We start from the raw sequence: 20,701 nt of genomic DNA on the forward strand, positions 1-20,701 counted from the left end.
CACACTATTCTCAGATTTTTTTTTCATTTGTTGATAACTTTTCATTGGTCAAAACACGTACACTTCTTGGTAACAAATAATTGTCTGAATAAATGTGACATTTCTCTGATGCTCTGGCATAAAGGAGATAAATTCTATTTGAAAGTTTATTTTCTATTGAGGTTAAATCAATATGTACACTACGGCATGCGTATTTAAAATATTCCTGTTCAATAATCACCTTTAGGTCTTTACTCTGCCTGAATGTTCATTCTGATTTCTTCTGCTCTTTGACTTTCAAAAAGTCTAAAGAAGAGTCTATATTTAATACACTTATCTTAAACAAGTACATATGTTTAAATTTTTAAAAAATTTCATTCATGGACTAAAATATTCTAGTGCAAAATGGTAGACTTTTCTTTGAAATTTATGCAATTTTTATGGCTTAATAATATAATAATATATATTTTCCTGGTACTTTTAATCATGAATCTTATGGCATTTTATGCCAATATTCTTTAGGAAGTGTGATGTTTAAGTTAATGATGCTAATATATTTACCAAAATAAAGGCCACTTATTTGTATTTTTAACCATAGTAAATGTTTCATTAATTCCATGTTCTGTTAAGCTTTTATCTCAATATAGCAGAGTCCATTGCTAGTAAAATTCTATCAGGATATAGCATTTATGACTATCAGTGTCAACTCAACAGTCTTGAAAGATTGAGAATTTTCATGGCATAAGAAAGAAAGGAGTGAGAGAAAGCACAAATCTTTCTCTCCCCGATTTAGCATTGAAGTGTTCCCTTTTTGTTGGTCTATACAAATGACGAGAATGTAAGTGACCCTAGACTATTGAAACCAAGAAGTAGGAAAGATGACCTAAAAAGTCAGTGCATCATTAAGAAGGGAAATCATCAATTAGCTCAGTTCATTTTGTTAATTCAAGCACCATTAAGTAATGTTCTTGCTATGCAAAAACTGAATCATTAAACATATTTTGACTTTTTGTTTTGCCGAGGGAAGGAAATAAAGTAAAAACTTTATGGGTTTGAAAATAGTACATTTTGAAAAATAAAATGTCAAAATTTAAAGACCCTCTTGGTGAAAACCATGCAGAGTCTTTAAGACATAGGGACCAGAAATAGTCTTATTTTACATTAGAACAAAAATTGAAACTGCTGTTTTTAGTTCATTGCCATTGTAAACATGCTTTTTCTCATAAAATTTGCCATAAATGACAATTATTATTTGTCTAATGTGCACTTTTCATTCCTGTCATGCTGCTTTTTACTGCTCAGGAAAAAGTAAGAACTGGACTTTTTTGCTATACTGAAGGCTTATAATATAATATAATGAGCAGGTGAATTAGTCTTTATTCTGATTTCTTTAGACTTTGCTCTTAGGTGTAGTGTCCAGTGCACCTTGAAAAAAGATTGCCATGTATAGATATTGTAGATATCACTGGCTTTTAGTCCAATGGGGTTCAGGCTCTACTATCAGAGCTTATGCCTTATGGAGTAGGCTGAATAATGTCCCTCCCCTCAAAAATGTTCATATCCCAATGCCTAGAAAATGTGAATATGTTACCATACAGGACAAAAGGGATGCTGATTATCCTAGATTATCTTGGTAGAGCCAGTATAATTACTTGGGGCACTTTATAAAGGAAGGCAGAAGCTTTACAATCAGTAGTAGAATACACAAGGATGAAAGGAAAAGGTTGGAGAGTCATGGGAGTGGGGCAAGAACCAAGGACTGCAGGTCGCCTCTTGAAGCTGAAAAAGGGTAGTAGATTCTCTTCTCAGAGCCTCCAGAAGCAACCAGCTGTGGCAACACCTTGATTTTAGCTCAAGGAGACTGGTTTTGGACTTCTGGTCCCCTGGGCCCTAAGATGATAAATTTGCATTGTTTTAAGCAAGTTTGTGATAGTTTGTTATAGCAGCAATAGAAAACTAATATATCCAGGGAACTACTCCTTTTATGTTTACATGGATGGATCTGAAAAATATTCTTCTTAGTAAAGTATCTCAGGAATGGAAAAAAAATATCCAATGTTTTCAGTACTACTATGAAACCAATTTATAATTGCTCACACTTTCATATGAAAGATGAATCACAACTATAGCCCAGGATGAAGGAGGAAAGGGGAGGGGCGTGAGAAGGGGGGGGTGGTTCAATAGTGGGAGGGTTAATGGTGGGACCACACCTATGGAGCATATTGCAAGGGTACAAGTCAAATCTATCAAGTATTGAACACAAATGTCTTAACACTGTGATTAAGTAAATGAGATGAAAGCTATGTTAATTAGTAGGATGTAAGCACTCCAATTTGTACAAATAATCAACATGTTGAATCCCACAAAGGCATAAATGTACTCATAAGCTATGTATATGTGACTTAATATAAATAAATAAACTCTGCTTAAAAGAAAATAGGAATGTAGGTCCAGGCACAGTGGCTCATGCCTATAATCCCAGCACTTGGGAGGATGAGGCGATGGATTGCCTGAGCTCACAAGTTTGAGACAAGCCTGAGCCAGAGCAAGACCTTCTCTCTAAAAATAGCCAGGCATTGTACAGGTGCCTATAGTCCCAGCTACTTGGGATGCTCAGGCAAGGGAATCACTTAAACCCAGGAGTTTGATGTTACTGTGAATTGTGACACCAGGGCACTCTACCCATGGTGACCAACTAAGACTGTCTCAAAAAAAAAGGAAAAAAAGGAAAAAATAGAAATGTAATGAAAAATGAAATAGGCATAAATTTTGAGATCAAAGCAGTGAGTTCATATGTGAATGTGGACTCTTCATGTTGGATAATAACCTTACCCTGACATCTTTGCTATTGAAATAGAGATAGTACCCATCTCATAAGGTTGTTGTGTGAAACCAAAAGGAAATACACTAATACCACACATCTTACCTAATATATGTATGCATATATACACGTACACATACATACACATATTCATATATGTATGCTTTATTTTCTCTCCCCTTATTTGACATTCACAGAACCATAGTTCAGATCATAGTCTGGAAGATCTTATGGACAACACTATCATGCAAAGAGTAGAGGTGTCTGTACAAGGGTGTGACATTTACTCCACAAATCTTTTGAGTGCTTGCATTGTGTAAGAAATCGTGATAAGTGGTATAGGTATTTGCAACTTTAATCATAGACTATGAAATGGGTAATTAACATAATGAGGGTGTTGTGGAATGAATCGGAAGACTGCTAGAATAAAGGCAGATGGGAGAGCTAAAGATCATGTTGCACTCCTAATTATATATAATTTTTATTTATCAATTAAAAAATTAATTTAATAGGTAAAGAGGAGTTGACAAGATCATAGCAGACTTTTCAATTTTCAGTTTAGAGATTAAGTAAATGACACAAATTATAGTTATAAACCACATAGTGCCATGGTCCAAACATGAGAGGACATTACTGGGCAAGGGATGGGTCAGCGAGCGTCAGTGTTGTGGTGCCTGTGTAGAGGGGTTGGGGCAGGCTGGGGGAGCAAAGGGACAGATTCACACCCGACAGCCTGAAAGAAGGTTGTTCCCTGCTCATGATCACACCATCAAAAACAAACAAACAAGCAGACAAACACACAGGGTTAGGGATGTTAATATGTTAAAAAAAGTTCAGAGATATGCTTTAAACATTTAAAAATGTTTAAAGAGTTTGACTAACATTCCTGCCAGACAGATCACAGAATTTTTATAGCTTTTTATAAGATAGAGCTTTCATGTCTGAGCCCTCTGTATTAGCTTATAAAATGATTGTTATTTACAATTAAGTACTGAAGGTAGAAGAGAAAAATTAATAAGAATTTAATTCTGCTAACTGCATAATTTAAGCAATAGCCCATTGTTTACTTTGATGTAAGTGCTAGGTAATATTCACATAAATTGATTGAATGGCGTCCAAGTGAGAATGTCATGAAAGATTTGGAAAAAAATAAATAACAGCTAAAATACTGAAGCATGAGGATCCTTTAAGGACAAGAGTTGAGACCAGCCTGGGCAATATAATGAGACCCCATTTCTAAAACAATTTTTGAAAATTAGTTGGGAATGGTGGTTTGCACCTAACACAGAAGGGGGAGGTTCACTTGGCACCGGGAGTTTGAGGCTGCAGTGACCTGTGATTGTGTCACTGAACTCCAGCCTGGGCAACAGAGTGACAGACCCCCATCTTTTTAGTTAAAATAATTGAACAATTTAATAATAGTTAAAATAGTTTGATCATATATATCATTATTCTAGAAGATGGCTAATATTTTTATTCCCTTTTTACCTGCGAGGTAACTAAGACTCAGAGAGGTGAAATAACTTGTATAGATAGACTTACATACCTAGAAAGTGCCAGGGAATGGAGCAACATTGAGTAGGGGGTGTGCTATTTAAGTGGTGATGATGGATAAACCTGTTGGATTTCATTTAACAGGGAAATGGCACAGAAAAATAGACCATGTATTCCATATATATTTAAATACCATGGTTCCTGTTGAAGGTAGAGGCTCACGTTTTAGGATTGGAAAGGGGAAACAAAGTGGGGAGGAAGACATAGCACAATAAACCAGGGAAAGAGGAAGGGTACGGAGTAGGGTGGATTTCCTTTAAGGACATTGTTCACGGTCTTTTGGAAAGAAGAAAGAATAATCAAGAGGTCAGATGACAAAGAGAGGTTCAGCAGAGTGAGCAATGATAAGATACTACAGACTTTCCCTATGTGGTTGCTCCGAGAATAAAGGAGACCAACCAGAATGAGATTAGACGGGCGAGATAGTTAACAGTAAAATTGCACTGATATTAGTCCCTATTATGTTTCTCTTCAAGAAAGGATTAATTATTTTTATACAGCCATCTTCCTAGATTCATATGATAGGGTAAGATAAGCAGTTTATTTTAGGGCTAAATAATTTAAACGTTAATTTTCTTTTTATAAACACAAAAGAAGAGCAAATTATATTTTCTGGATTCTGCTTTGCCTCAAGTTACTGCCAAATGAGGTGCAATTTATAATGCAATGAGCCTGAGTTTTGTAAGGCTCATAAATTATTTCTGAGAGCAATTCTAAAGGAGAAGTTAGAAATGTTTTGAGCAATGGCAGAACCAATGAAATGTGTCTGATCTTCCAAAGTGGCTGTTTAGAAAAATAACACTCCTTGGATGTACAATTCTTAGTATGGTTGTTGAAAAATCAGCACATTACTTGCTTGTCTTACCTTGGGACTATATGTCCTAAATGCACTTTCTTTGTGTTTTCTTAAGACTACATGCAGCCACCGATAGTCAAATAAATATCAGCCTCAGTAAAATGAAATATTTTGAAGCTTCATCAGATTTCTAAAGTAGAAAAATATTTTTCTTGTGCTTTAAAAGTAAATAACATTTACATTTTAGTTTATTCATATACCTCAACTAATCAATTAGAATTAATTTTAAATGGAATGATATCTATTAGTCAAACTAAAAGTATTGTATAAATCAAAACATCAGCTTTTAAAGGGGGTCAAAATGTTTAACTCTACCTTATAATCTCATAGTCAGGCCTAGCGTTAATGACAGTTATTATTAATTGATCCCTTGTTATTAATTGACTTGTGTAGCTGAATATTTTAGCAACACAAAGATAAATAATCATTTATTTGATGATTTCCTCCATGTTTCAAATTTCTACATTGCCATTTTGTATACCTGGCATCTATTTGACTCTTCTCCTCTGAGTTGACCTTCCTCTTATCTGGTAAAGAGCTCAGTATTCAATGCAAAAATATATAAGACATGGTAGCAGTCATGAGAGATATAAATATAGCTAAGTAGTATAATTTTTAAAAGAGTATTTCAACTGTAATCTATGTACATCTTTGGCCAAAAATGCTCTGTTAACTTTTGTAGCTCAAAAGAATACCATAGTCTGGGTAATATAATTCTACCAGGTAAATAGCATAGTCTGGGTAGTGGAATTTTAAAATATTGAATGATTCTCTGTAAATGCTAGCATATTTTTATGTGCTACATACAGAGAAGTTGGTAAATTAAAAGGGAGAAACACAAATTCAGACTATAGGCAACTATAATATCCAAATGCATTTCAAGCATGGCATGCAAGCTGAGATCATTTACTATTTTATAGAGGAATAGTTCCATTTCTTTTGTTATATATCATAAGAATTATTGTCCAAGCCATGATGTAAATTAAAATTTAAGTCTGTCTTTTTAACAAAATCCAACCTTCAGCTACAGATAATTTTTCTTATCCTATTTATCAATTATTCTGAATGGAAAAGGAAAAAAGAAAAGTTCTCAAAAATCCGATCACCTGTTATTCTCAACAAGTAACAAGATTATTTTTATTTTCTTCATAACCAAGCATCTACCCTTGCATGATAGTTTTGTTTTCATATCTTTTTTTTTTTTAACTTTCAAACTTCTGAAATGCATTTTTCTAGAATGGGAAAGGAAAGAGGCAATTAAAAACTATTCACTCTTTGTTGCGAGTGCCAGTAAAATATCCAGCTTGCTACTTAGAGATATTTAACCACTTCATTTTTTGACAGGTTAAATGGGCTTCTCTTCATTTGTAGATTATTGCTGAAAGAACTCTCTTCTCAACATTATAAAGGAGGGAGGAAGTCATCAAGTATGTGCACTGCAAGGAATGAGACAGTAAAAATGTCTTCCCTTGAATTTATCATTCTTTGACTACTAGAGCCTTTTCATCTTCTGATTAGTGGTGCTTAGGCTTGACTTATAGACTAGCTACAGGAAATTCAGAAATGTCATACATACATTCATTTTTAATCAATTGATTTTTAGACAATATGCTTTACAAGGAAGGATTTTAAACAGGTTGTTAACCTAGATATGATTAAATGAATGTACAATACTTGTCTGAATAGCAACAAAAAAGAATCTTCACTGATTTTGCACTGCTTATTCAGTAACCCCAAATCCCAGCATGACAGTATGTAAACTATTTCCCTAAAACACAGGTTTGTTTTCTCGTTCACACACACTAGCTGCCTGGTGTTCTCTACCCGTGCCTCTGTTTCATAACAACTCGGTTCTCATTCATGCAATTTCTTCTACTTGGAATTCTCTACCCATTTTTTGTTTTCTATAATTTTTCCAAGGCATGGTTTGAAAGTTGCCTCTTTTTAAAATCCTTTGGTGTTATCCAAAGAACCATCCTATCAGTTACTATCTGGGTAGTCCTGTGATGCTACTGATCACCTATTTCACCTACTTCAGCATTCTGTGTTTCTATTTTTTTTTTTTCCTCATTTGAGGTAGATGCAGTCTTGTACATCTCACAGCAAATGGCATAATGTCTTATGAGAATGTCCAGGGACCATTTACTAAAAGAATAAACGAAGTAAATATATTCCAAAAACAATATGTAAAACATACTAGAAAGATTAAAATATCAAAAAATAACAAGGAGGAGGTTAATGAGTAGAATCATTAATGATAGTGATCATTAATAAATTTCTATTGTGTGCCAGACACTGCATACGAACTCTATAAAAGATGTCTAATATTATTATTCTATACATTTCTAAGAGTATCATTATATATGTCAGAAAATAAGAGAAGCAGTCCTCTCTTCCCAAAGTTCACTGAGTCTCAATGGTGGAACAAGGATTCAAACACGAGTTTAACTGGTCCCCTAAGCCATGTTCCTTCCTCGCATATAATTTAAAATTTCAAATTATTGAGTCTTTTGCTGTGAATATATTTACTACAAGTTTAAAAGAACAAAAGTGAAAGTATTATTTAGATGACCCATGTAATTATTTTTTTAGAGACGCTTAGCTCTGTGATAATAATATAATAAAGAGGGTTAATCTGGGATCACACGTTAATACTGCCATTTGTAGGTCCAGAGATAGTGATAAATATTTAATTGAAAGAACATATGAAATACAAGTTAAATAGAGGGTTTGTGTAGACTCATTAGGCAGGTTTTTGTGTTTTGTAATGACATAGGTGGAGAGTGGATTATTGTTTATTTTAATAGAATGTTGCTCTAGTGATATCTCAATCTGGGTGGGAGAAGGGTAAAGGAGTTTGTGTGTGTGGAGGAGGAGGGGAGAGAGAGAGAGAGAGAGAGAAATATGTGGTTTTTTGTTTGTTTGTTTGTTTGTTTTTTTAATTTAACACTGTAGGCCTGGTGTGGTGGCTCACATCTGTAATCCCAGCACTCTGGGAGGCTAAGGTCGATGGATTGCCTGAGCTCAGGAGTTTGAGACCATCCTAAGTAAGAGAGAGACACTGTCTTTAAAAAACAGCCAGGCGTTGTGGCGGGCACCTGTAGTCCCAGCAACTCGGGACGCTGAGGCAAGAAAATCCCTTAAGCCCAAGAGTTTAAGGTTTCTGTGAGCTGTGACGCCACAGCACTCTACTGAGGGCAAGAAAGTGAAACTCCGTCTCAAAAAAAAAAAAAAAAAAGAAAGAAAAAGTAATTTGACACTATTTTCACATACTTGATGCTTTTTATTGTGTCAGATTATTTTCTTAGTATTTTAAATATACACACTCAGTACCATGTATGATTTCCTGGCATCTGTTAATTTTGTAACTCATTCTTTATTTCAACGTCTCTTCCCCCTTCAGCACCTGTCTTTTATGATTTTCCATTTTACTAAATAGATTATATTATATTATATTATATTATATATTATACTATATATGTAAATATATATTACATCACAATCCTAAAGTCCTCTCGTCTTTATTTGGTAGTTTCTGAATTAGAAATACTCAAAAGCAACTATTAGGTGAAACATTTCCTGATACAACTTTAAAAGTAGACCATAGTTTTTGTCCTCTGAAGAAATTTAAGTTCTCACCATAGAGACAAATTCAATTCTAAAATTAAAATGGAAGAACATTGGTAGAAATCACTTCATAAATCGTATTTGATCTTGACAGTAATACTAAATCTTAACCATTTATTATGTCCTCTTTAGAGGTGATAACCCAAACCTCAAAAAAGGTATTAAGGTCTTTTACTTACAGTAACACAACTAGTAAACTTCTTACATAAATAAGTAGCGGATGTGGGATTGAAGTCCAGGTCTCTCTGCACCTAAATGTGCTTTCTGAGCCACTTCTATTAGAAGTTAACTGTCTAAAAGTGTAGCTTAGAGAAGCACAGACTTGCAGATCCAAAGAGAATGCTGTGTTGTCACTTAAAGCTTCTGCGGTTATAGAATTTCTTTCATGTCACTATTTCTCTGCAGTTTTCCCAGGCCAAATTTTATAGATCTAAACTTTGCCGAGAGTATTATTCTTTGTGTTGTTAGTAGGAAATAGATGTAGTGTGTCACTCTAGCTGTTATTAGTTGTATTTTGTGTTGACAATTTCCATCAGGAATTAGGTAAAAGGTGAGGCAAACACAAATATGCAGGATCTGAGTACACGGCAAAAGAAAAAAAGTATCAAAATTGTAATACTCAAGTCATGTTTTCCTTTTGTAATTACAAGAGATATATGATACAAAATACAATGTAACGAATGTTCTTGGTGTATTTTGATTATTACAGTTTTAATACAGGTTTTTTTCCCTTTCTCATAAATAAGTATACTTTTTTGGGTACCTTCTGTGTATATCTTTTTATAACCATGATGTGTTTAGGGAGCCATAAATTAAAGTAGCTAACTTTTCCCAAATGATTAATGGTACATGAAAAGTTTGAATTATATTTAAGTCACATATATAGGGTATTTTATTTTTTAAAGTCTTTTGGGCATAATTACAGATTCAAAGGGAGATGTAAAGATAGAGCAGAGTCTTCCACTCAGTCTTTCTCAGTGATTTGAATTTTACACAACTACAGTATAGTAGTAAAAGCAGCAGACAGACACCGGTTGTGTGTGTTTTCATCCATTGTCATTTTATCACATTGGTAGATTTTTGAAACGAAGTTACAGAACTTTTCCATCATTTCAAATACTTTCCTCACACTATGCCTTTATCATTGCCCCGTCTGCATCATTCCTGAGCCCTGGAAACCACTAATCTGTTTTCATCTTTCTATCTTTTGTCATTTTGAGAATGGAATAGAAATGGAATCATATAGAATGTGACCTTTTAAGATTGGCTATTTTCACTCAGCATGATGTTCTTGAGATGTATCGACAGTGTTTTGTGCATAAATAACATGTTCCTTCTTATTTCTGGGTGGTATCCCACAGCATGGATGTAGCACGTTCGTTTATTCACCTAGGGAGGGCTAGTTTAATTGTTCAGAGTTTTTGATCTATTCCAAATAAAGATTTTATGAATAATTATGTGCAGTTTTTGTGCAGAGGTACGTTTTTATTTACCTGGAATAAATGAGGAAGAATGTGGATATAGGACCCAAGTGCGTATTTGTGTGTGTGTGTGTGTATTTTTTAAGAAACTACCAAACTATTTCTAGAGAGACTATTATTATTTATTATTATTGTATTTTTTTTTGCACTTTTTACCAGGGGCTGGGTTTGAACCCGCCACCTCTGATATGTGGGGCCGGTGCCCTACTCCTTTGAGCCACAGGTGCCGCCCGAGACTATTATTTTATGTGACACCTGCAATATATCCAGTGTTTTTGTACCCTAACCAGCTTTTTGCATTGCCATTTAAAAAAATGTTGCCTGTTCTAACAGTTCTGCAGTGATAACACGTCATGGTCTTAATTTTATTCCCCTACAGCTAGTAATGTTGAACACCTTCCTCATGTGCCCATTTGCTGTCTCTTCAATGAAGCGCATCTTCCTTTCTTTTGCCCCTTTTCTAGTTAGATTGTTAGTTGTTTGTTTCTGTAACCTGTTGAGTTTTAAGAATTCTTTTATATGTAGCAGATACCAATCCTTCGTCAGATATATGAAGCTTGCGAATGTTACTTTCGAGTGTGTGGCTTGTCTTTGCATTCTCTTAACAGGATCCTTTGCAGAGCATTAGTTTTTCATTTTGGTGAAGTCCAATTTATTGCTGTTGCTTTATTTTTTTCATGAATTGAGCTTTTGATGTTATGTCTACAAGTTTGTAAGCTCTCTTCCCCAAGTCTTAAGCCCCAAATATTTTCTCCTCTTATATTCTAAAAATATTTAGGCTTTGATGTTTTATATCTCAATTATGATTCATTTAGAATTAATTTTTATAGAGGGTATGAGGTTGAGAACAAAGCTCCCTATTTTTGCCTTATGATGTCCAATTGGTAGTTTGGCCAGTCTGAAAACCATTTGTTTTTATAATTTTGATGGCACTGCTCTGTTGCCTGCCTCTATCCAATGCTGCTGGTGATTGGTCTCAGGTTATTTCATTTCTTTGGATTTTTATCACTGGCGTTATGAATTATGTTCATGCTTTTCCTCCTATTGTTTTTTTTTTTCATTTATTGATCTGTGTACATATGTGGTTTAGTCTTTAAATATAGAGATTTATGTTCGTCGGTCCTGAGAGTTTTTCTCCCAAATAATTTCCTCTTTTTAGCTCTGTTTTATATTTCTGTTCCTTAAGTTTATCAATTAGATTATGAACATCCTGAAGTTTACTTCTGTATTTGGTATTTTCCACCACTCTCTAAGATTCTACTTAATTTTCCCTGATGTATATTTTTTGGCATTGAATAATTTTCCCTAAATTAAGAAGTATTCTTTTTTATCGAAAACCCTGCTAAAATATCTTTATTATGGAAATGCAATATTTATTCATTTAGTATTATTTTAAAGTAGTCTCCAGGGAGAAGAGACTAATATATTTTCCATCTGTTACTTTTTACAAAAAGTAGAAGGTCTTGTGTCCAAATTTTGAAAAATTCTTTAAGAAAGTAAATATTTAAAAACAATAATTCTCATATTTTTATAATTTTTCTACCCTACGATTAAAAAATTTCATAGTGCCTGTGGCTCAGTGAGTAGGGCGCCGGCCCCATATACCGAGGGTGGCGGGTTCAAACCCAGCCCCGGCCAAACTGCAACCAAAAAATAGCTGGGTGTTGTGGTGGGCGCCTGTAGTCCCAGCTGCTCGGGAGGCTGAGGCAGGAGAATCACCTAAGCCCAGGAGTTGGAGGTTGCTGTGAGCCGTGTGACGCCACGGCACTCTACCGAGGGCAATAAAGTGAAACTCTGTCTCTACAAAAAAAAAAAAAAAAAAAGAAAAAAAATTTCATAGTATTTTATAAAATACTTACACCTTATTTTTAATAATTATTCTCTAGTCCACTGTGCCACTCATTAGGTTTTTAAGTGCATCATATTTTCTGACCAGTATGTTTAAAAATAAACTTAAGTGATACATATTCACATTTATTTAAAATAGAAAATTTTGTCAGATCACTTACAGTTTTTTTGATCCAGGAGCAAGGAAGAAAGTGAATTGTGCAAAATTTGCACTGCTGCATACAGCCAAACCTTAGACAAGAATACAGAATGCTGTTTACCCAGGGCTTCTTCATGTGGTCTGTTATCATAGTCTTAAAGCGGTCTAGATGGCACTGCCAACCCAGATGCCTTGACCACAAGCGTGACCTAATACTGTATACAGAGGGATCAGTATGATCTACTAGATCATACTCAACTCATGGAGCAGCAAAATAAGTTTCCATGGCACATCCCCAACTACTGTGCTCTTCCACCCTCAGCTCCTAAAACTCAGCATGTCTAAAACTGAATTCTTCATCATTCCTTCCTCATTTTTTGTGTACAGTTAAACTGCACTATAGTAGGTCAGATGCGAAGTTTCAGAGTTACATTAATGCTTCCTTACCCGTAGACAGCCAATTGTTGGGTCTCATTTCTATTCCTCTCACAGTCATCTACCAACATTCCTTTACGTTCTCACTTTTTAGTGAGACTAACATCTGTCTATCCTATGCTGTCTGTCTCCAGATTCTTTCACTCTAATCCATCCTACATATCTCAGAAGAGGCTCACTGAAAACAGATATGAACTTTTTATTTTTTTGCCCTAAGACCTTGTATATTTCTGCTACTCTTTTGTGTGAACTTTAACATCTACAATCTGGTTCCAACCCAATTTTCTAGATTTTCTTCCAAGGTTTATGTTCTCAAAGTAGCTGCTAGTTCAGGAAAACTATTTTTTCCCTGTACCTTTGAATATGCTTTTCCATGCTTTAAACTCCCTCTGGAATTTAATTATCTTCACCAAATTAAATTTTCTAAATTCTACCTGTGAACCAAAGTTCAGCTTGCATACTCACTTTCCTGTCTGTGATCCACAGAACTCGAACTGATTTCTTGTTTCTCTGACCTTTCATAACATCTGTAGGATGCTTGAGCACGCCCTAACTTATGTATTTTTAGTATACAACTATGTCTTGTCTTTCCTTTTAGATTTCTTATTCTATGAGGTCAAAATATTGGAGGTCAAAATACAATGTAATAGGATTGAATAAAAAGAAGTTTCTATTTTTCTTCCTCCATTGACAGCTAGGAAGCTCTTCATAATGACATGATTTTAACTTGCCATGAACATATCTAAAAGATGAAATTCTTCATGGAATTAGGATAACTGTGCTTTGATAAATAAACTTCCATACCCAATCTTGCTTATAATGTGGAAAAGGGCAAAGCATATATATTGTGTAGATTTAGGGGCTTTGGGGAATGATTCAATGTTTTTACTCTTTCCTGTCTATGCTGACCTCTTTTTCTCATTTGTCTTACAGCCCCAGGCCATAAAATCATAGCTCCAGGATTTGGCTATAGTTTTACAGTAATTGCATGACACACCTCATTTGAGAAACATCCCTCTCCTTTGCAGAATCTATGAAATTGCCTTAATACTTTAATTCCTCTGTTACAAATATTCCTTTAAGTCAGAATAACAGGTAGTTATATAATTTAATTTTTCGTATGTAAGCTGCAGTTTGCACAGATGCCTTTTCTCTCCTAATAGTAACAAGCTGATAAGTTAAAAGGCCCTTTTACATTTCACTCTTTTCAGAAATAGTCAAAATATAACTTTGGAAAGCAGGAGATCTAGTTAATCTCAAGATAATGGCCTTGAGAAGCAACATTAACAATGGAGCGATGTACATCTTACGCTCATAATGAAGATAACATATATCCAAGGAATGAAGAGAGTAGGTAATTGGATTTTTAAGCTCAGACAGTGAGATCAGTCCTGTGTATTTTAGACACTGAGGATCACCGAAATAAATGAATACTGGCAATTTATTACCAGTTAAATCTGACAGACTTAAGCTACTAAATGTCCATGCAAAGCACTATGATACTAAATTTGTCGTTTATTGAGTCAAGCAACTTATAATATATATCATTTTGCATGAGATTATCTTTCCCGGAATCTCTTCTTATCATTTAATAAGAAAAAAAAAAAAAGCATGGTTCACAGAATTGTGAGTTTATCTATTGAAAATAGTTTCAAATTATTCAACATTTTGCAAGGGTAAATTAATTGAATTTAATCATATTTATGACTGAAAGGATGAGATAGCCTTAATATCAACCTTTAATCTTTCTATATTAATAAATACATTTCTTGAGCATAATAGCTAACATCCTCAAACTATTACATGGTTTATTTAATCAATCCTCTATCAAACATTGGGTTGTTTCCCCTTATCCACTAATTATAAGTAATACTATGATGAACATTCTTGTGTGCAAATATTTTATATGTATCTAGTTATATCAGTGCAAATTACTAGCAATGAGATTACTAGATCAAATTATATGTGTTGTCCCTTAGAAATGCTTTACCAGTTTGCTATTGCACAAATAGCATTTCTTTACACTTTTCCAACAGTGCTTTAATATTAGTTTTTTAATCTTTGGCATTCTGATTGAAGAAAATGATAAAATGACTTTAATGCCTAATGACATGCATAGGTAATGGCCTGTTTTGTTGAAGACTCTTATCTGAAATTTGTAAACATATTTGATTTAGAAAATCACAATGAACCACAGACAAAAAACTGAGAGTTCAACTGCTAAACAGTTAAATTACAAATAGTAAAATTGGCTAATGTTAGGTAAATAATAACCATTTGCATTTAACTTTTATCTTCAATTCTTATACCTCCGATCCTATAAATTAAGTGAATACGTACTGATTATGTAATTATTACTGTTTTCAATAGATTTGGGTCCTTGTTTCTTCCTTCTTTTATAAAGTTGAGACTATTTTATTTGTTTTGCATATGGGGTATAGTTGCCATTGCCATTTTTTAAAATTTTATTCAATAAGGTCAACCTTCCTGTTCCTGGTTTCCATTTTTTTTTTCATGTATACATTTATGGGTTTTGATCTAGAAGCATCTCATAAAGAATTGTAAATGCTTAATTGCTACAGATGCTGAAGTCAGTGCCTCAGTTTTTCCGCGGGTAAAAATTTTCTTTTCCTTTCTCCTCACATGATGATTTTATGCAGATAACATAACATATGTGCCAAAGACTTAGGTAATTATTTAATAAGACTTTGCTTTCCAGAGCACAAGCAAATCCTTTTCAGAATATTTTTCTCATTCCTTTAAAAATACAGTATTTTTTATTTCATACATCTTTAGGATTCAGCTTTATTTGTTTCAATTTCCTGCTTTCTTGCCTTTATATGATCTGTGTATTATATTATCTTGTTAGTTTTGCTGTCACTACTTCTCTTTTTAACCTTTTCTAGGAGGATGCTGCCATTTTCCTGAACTCCGCTCATTTTATTTTCTTTTTACTCATTACGCTTTGCCACTTGAAACACCCATAATCCACCTTCTTATTAAGGCTGCATCCTATCTAGCCGACTCTTAACAGCTTCTCAGGCTAGTTAATTTTAAAAGTTTCATGATTTTGGTGTTATGTGATGCACACTGAAAAGTGTTCCTAGACCTTTCTCTTCCTTTTTTTAGAAAATAGTTGACTTCTGGAAGAAATCATTGTAAAATCATGTAATCAGAAGACAAATCTGGTTCTTCAGTCATCCTTGACAGTACTCTGTGACAGGACCAAAGAGGACTAGGGACTTGGGTTTGCAAGAACTTCTTAAAAAGCTCTTTTGACTTCATGGTTTACCCTGTTGTAATTATCGAGAGAGAAACATTAATTTTTTTTTTGTAGAGACAGAGTTTCACTTTATGGCCCTCGGTAGAGTGCGGTGGCATCACACAGCTCACAGCAACCTCCAACTCCTGGGCTTAAGCGATTCTCTTGCCTCAGCCTCCCAAGTAGCTGGGACTACAGGAGCCCACCACAATGCCCAGCTATTTTTTGGTTGCAGTTCAGCTGGGCTGGGCTTGAACCCACCACCCTTGGCATATGGGGCCAGTGCCTTACCGACTGAGCCACAGGTGCCGCCCCAACATTAATTTTTTTAATGTTGTTCAAGTGCTTTGAGCAAGTGGCTGGTACAATTTTCTTGACTTAAATATTGGGATGCTACTCTAAAGTTTAGGAGGAATAGTGTGTTTGAAAGACATCGTTGGGCATATTACAAATACAAATGAAATAAGTACATCTTGAAGATGAAATTAGCATTAATTTTGACAGGACTGTATCATTGTGTTTTTATTTTCTAGAATTGAGAAAGTCGTTTTATACTTTGCATACGGCATAGTCACATTGCTATTTTCCTGGATTTTGCTCATCAAACAAAACCTTGTCTTTTTATATTGATTTGACAATATGACTTACGCATAACAAACTTTCACACAAATATTTTTCTTCTGTGTCATTTCAAAGTAATTAAAAATAACTTTAGCTTAAAGGTGTATTCTTATTTTAGTATGTTTTTTGGGTGTGGAAATCAACTCTCTTAGGTCATAAGACAAGCAGCTATGGAGTTAAAATTGTAACTTTGTTTCTTTAAAAATTGTTTCTTTAATCTTTAATCTAATTTGGCCTCTTTCTGTCTCTATGCAGTTGAAAAGTGCTGGATACAGTACTATTTAATGTATTGTAAGATAAGCTTTTTCCATCATGTGATATAAATTAAAAATGAACATCATTATTTTCAAGTCCTGTCTAGTATTTTTTTTCCAAATTTAGTACCACAAAACCAACCTAGATTTGCCAGTCCATACAGACAAGTCATTCCATATTCAAGTTGTAATATTTGTAAGATGCATAGCTTTTGAGTGCCAATTACTACTCTTAGAAAAATCCTTATTTTATTTTCATAATATAAATAATTATGACAATCTTTCCTATTGAATATTATTCCTTTTCCACAAAGTAACTTATGGAGATCCATATGCTTCCTGTCAGATCTATCCCCAGTTAATCAAGAAAAAGTCCTCTAGGTATTACAAGATAATTTAAAACTAGAATAATAACATAGTCAAGCCAAATAACCCTCATTCTTAGGGTTAATGTAAATTAAAGACAGAGAGAAGAGGCAAAAATTTGTCTCTGTTATTATCAAACAGTGATACTTAGAAAGTCTCACCTTCCCAGTGTACTCTCAGAGACATCAAGTTTGCTATTAGTTCATTCCAGCTTCTGATTATTTAAGACATTTGTTGGCATGGGATGGATTCTGTACTCTTACCTTTAGTGAGATTCAATGTAACATTTTTTAACATTAATATTAGAAAAGATAAGTGTTGTTTAATATATATACCTGAAGCCAGTGTAATTTTTTTCTATGAATGGAGATTTTTGAAGGTCAAAATTTTACAAATATATATATGTGTGTGTGTGTATACAAGCACACATATTTATTTGTGAATACTTTTAGTTTTTTACATGCAGATTTCCAAGTGCAAGGTAATGATTATTTCAGTTTTCCCAATGTGGATGTCAAATTGAGTGAAATACTATTCCTAAGGGAATACAAGTCATGTTCTTGACTTTTACTTTAATTCCACAACTAGTACACCATGAAACTTCTCACTGCAACTACTAAGACCTTATCTTTCTATGAAATAATGTCTTTCACAGAGAAACCTAAATAAGGAGATCATTATGTTAGATAGGTAGCTAGAAATCCCAGCTCAACTGGGGAAGGAAGCGGGGGTAGGTCTCAATCTTGGCACCTCCCACTTTGGTTTTGTCCCAAGCCAATGCTCACACTTGGAGAGGAGGAACCACCCTACCAATCTACCGATCTACCAATCAGAACTTAACATGCCAATTGTGAAAGTATATAAAAGACTCTCTAGCCCAGCACAAGTACAGTACAGTGTTTTTGTTTTTTTTACCATTTCATTTTTTTTTATTATTATTAAATCATAGTTGTGTACATTAATGCAATCATGGGGCACCATACACTGGTTTTATAGACCGTTTGACACATTTTCATCACACTGGTTAACATAGCCTTCCTGGCATTTTCTTAGTTATTGTGTTAAGACATTTATATTCTATATTTACTAAGTTTCATGTACCCTTGTAAGATGCACTGCAGGTGTAATCGTTCCCTCCTCCCTCCCCTCCCTCTACAATACAGTATTAATGGTGACCTAGAACAGCCTTAGTGCTAATTAACATGTCATTAGCTTAAATCTACATTGTGGTCCACACCCCTAATGGGCTCTCAGAGAGTCTCATGGGAGTTCCGCAGGTAGTTTTGGTTCCTAGGTGACCTCTGAACCATGAGGTAGGCCTCACCCAGGTGGTATAGAAGAGAACCACTGGCCATACTTTTGCCTCTTTGCCTTTCTTGCAACATCACGGGGTGGGTTGCAAAATCATAGACATGGCTGTCTATGGCAAACATATCTGGCTCTGTAGGCCTACATCTTATTTGGTTTTTCTTTGTAAACCTGTCTTTCTGGTTCTTGATAAACTTGTGTTACTTTGGAGCATCTGGTCATTTTTCAACCAAGAGCTCAAGAATCTGAGGCCCTAGGTAGCTGCTGGAAACTCTGAGATTATAGGACATAGGTAGCTGTCATGAAACCTAACTATTATACTCAAATGTAGACAAGTAATCGAACTGAAGTAAAAACTTCAATAATGAGATAATTATTTAAACATCCCATAGAATTTGTCATCATTCTATAGTTTACTAACTTCATTTTAACCCAAATTTAATTAAATATTGTTGCTCATTAGGCCCATTCATCTTTTAAGAAGACTCTCGATGCTTATTTTTGAACATTACGACTATAAAGAAATACACATATCTGTGGAAACAGTAATTATTACATATTACATTTACCCCCCTCCCCTTTTATTGAGACAGAATTTCACTCTGTTAGAGTACCATGAAAACTGCCTCATAGCTCAAGCAACCTCATATTCCTGGGCTCAAGCGATCCTCTTGCCTCATCCCCCCTGGTAGCTGGGAACACAGGCACCCAGCATAACACCCAGCTAATTTTTCTATTTTTAGTAGAGATGGGGTCTCACTCTTGCTCAGGCTGGTCTTGAACTTATGAGCTCAAGCAATCCACCCTCTTTTGGCTCCCACAGTGCTAGGTTATAGGCATGGGCACCATTTCTATCTGTATTTAGCTATATATTTGCTTTTCTATATCAGTTATGGTATTTCATAGGGATGAATAATGGAACTTGATATAAATATTTACATACCACAAAACTGGTTTTTAACAATTAGCTTTTTCTTTATAAGCAACTTTTAAAAATAAAAGTTCCCCAGCATAATGCAATGAATCTTTCTAGTAAATCATCTGATTGCTAATCTAGGCACTGTGCCTTTTTATGACCTGGAATTTTATTTATTTACTGAAAACTATGCATTCTAATTGGATTATCTCCATAACTATTTGGGTAATCCTCAGTAAATTCAGCCTGTGCACCTGAAGGCTGATGACTGGTCCAGTCTTCATCAGCAGCTCAGATGCCCTTTAGATTCCTATTTGTCCCTTCTTGTCCTTTACATTACTACTTAAATTGTCACAGACATCTCAGCATCTAAATGCTTATCGTCTTCCCCTCTTTCCACATGGCTCTTTCTTCTATGACTTCTTTACCAATCAGTTTTTCTATCGATTATTCAGTGATATGAGCAAATGACTTTGCTCTCTCTTTATCTCTCTTTCACCACATTTTATCTGTCTTCGTATCTCCTGATTATTTCATTTCACCTTTTTTTTTTTACTCTCTCTAGCCTCCTTCAGCTTTTGCCTGACATTCCTGCAATAGCTCTTGCTCACTGCTCACCTGGCATCCTCTTTTGCCTTTCTAAAGGCCACACTCCAGAATGCAACAGGATTCATCTTTCTGAAAAAGCAAATCCGAGATTATGTTGTTGCCTGACCAGATGCCATGCAAATGAATGCAATTTCCCTCCCAGCCAACCTTTCTGCAAAGGCGGAAAGAGGCAGATGCCTCTGTGAGGTAAAGTGAGGGGTGAAGGCAGTTTCTTCCTCTCTCTGCAGCACCACCATCTTGTATCTGAACTTTCCATCTTCTTCATATTTTGTGTTAATAAATGGATGCTGCTTGTAAAAATAGAATGCATTTTTAAAATAAGCTATTTAATGGGGAATAGTTTTAGTTTTACACAAGTTGCAAAAATAATACAGAATTCACACAGATGCTTCATCCATCCCCGATCCCCTTCCCATTTTATATTATCGTGTTTGTAAAAACTGAGAAACCAACAGTTGTAACTTTACTAATATTTAAACTTCAAAATTTATTAAGATTTCATTTGGTTTTCCACTGATTTCCTTCTTCTGCTCCAGGATTCAATCCAGGACACTACAGTGAATTTATGCAACGCATTTTTACAGAAATGAATTGCTTACACTTATTAATCATTTAGCCTAAGACA

The sequence above is a fragment of the Nycticebus coucang genome, chromosome 10, assembly GCF_027406575.1.
Source record: "Nycticebus coucang isolate mNycCou1 chromosome 10, mNycCou1.pri, whole genome shotgun sequence".
Lineage (NCBI taxonomy): Eukaryota > Metazoa > Chordata > Mammalia > Primates > Lorisidae > Nycticebus > Nycticebus coucang.